Genomic DNA, 944 nt, shown 5'->3' with positions numbered 1-944 from the left:
AAAAAATATATATATATATTATATATATATATATATATTTAATATATAGCTCGTTTATATTTGATATACGCGAAGGAAGAAGAAAAAAAAATAATAAATGTTGAAATAAAAAGGAATCCTCTTTAAATACAATATATCGTGATAATTAAAAAAAAAAAAAATGATTTTTAATTTATTATTGTTATAATAAATAAATTAAAATTTTAAACACTAAGTATAATATGATAATATAAATATATAAAAATATATATATATTTATATATATAATATTTATATAATATATATTAATCCGGGTTTCTTGTTTCTTTGCTTTTTTTTGCTTCTATAATGAGGTCGAGATGGATATGATTTCATTAAATATTAATTATAAAATCATAAGAAAAATGAAAAAGAAATTGAACTTTATAAATAACATTATAATATTTTCATATATATAATATATTATATATAAGTTACATATATATTTTTAATATTCTTAATACACATATATAATATATATAAGATAATAAATTATATATATATATATATAATATATATTATCCATATAATGTAGAGTAAAAAAAAAAAATGTAATATAAGGGCATATTTAAAAAAAAATAAATAAAATGAAATAAATTAATTGGAATATATATATATATATATATATATATATATATATATATAATATAATATAATATAATATGTATTTATTTATAGTATTATTTTTTCTTTCCTCCGTTTTGTTTTAATTCCATAATTTTTAGATATATGTAATAGGAAATAGATAGTTAATATCTGAAATAGGTTTATGATATCTTCATTTTAGGGTATAATAAATATTCTATATTATCATATATTAATAATTAAAATACAAAATATATATTTTTATAAAAATAACATCCTTATAAGAAAAATACCTAATTATAATTAATATATTAATAAATATATAATTTTTTTTTTTTTTT

The sequence above is a fragment of the Plasmodium reichenowi genome, chromosome 10 (genome assembly GCF_001601855.1).
Source record: "Plasmodium reichenowi strain SY57 chromosome 10, whole genome shotgun sequence".
In the NCBI taxonomy this organism is placed as follows: Eukaryota; Apicomplexa; class Aconoidasida; order Haemosporida; family Plasmodiidae; genus Plasmodium; species Plasmodium reichenowi.
The sequence above is the reverse complement of the archived record's forward strand: the minus strand, read 5'-3'. Positions refer to the sequence as shown.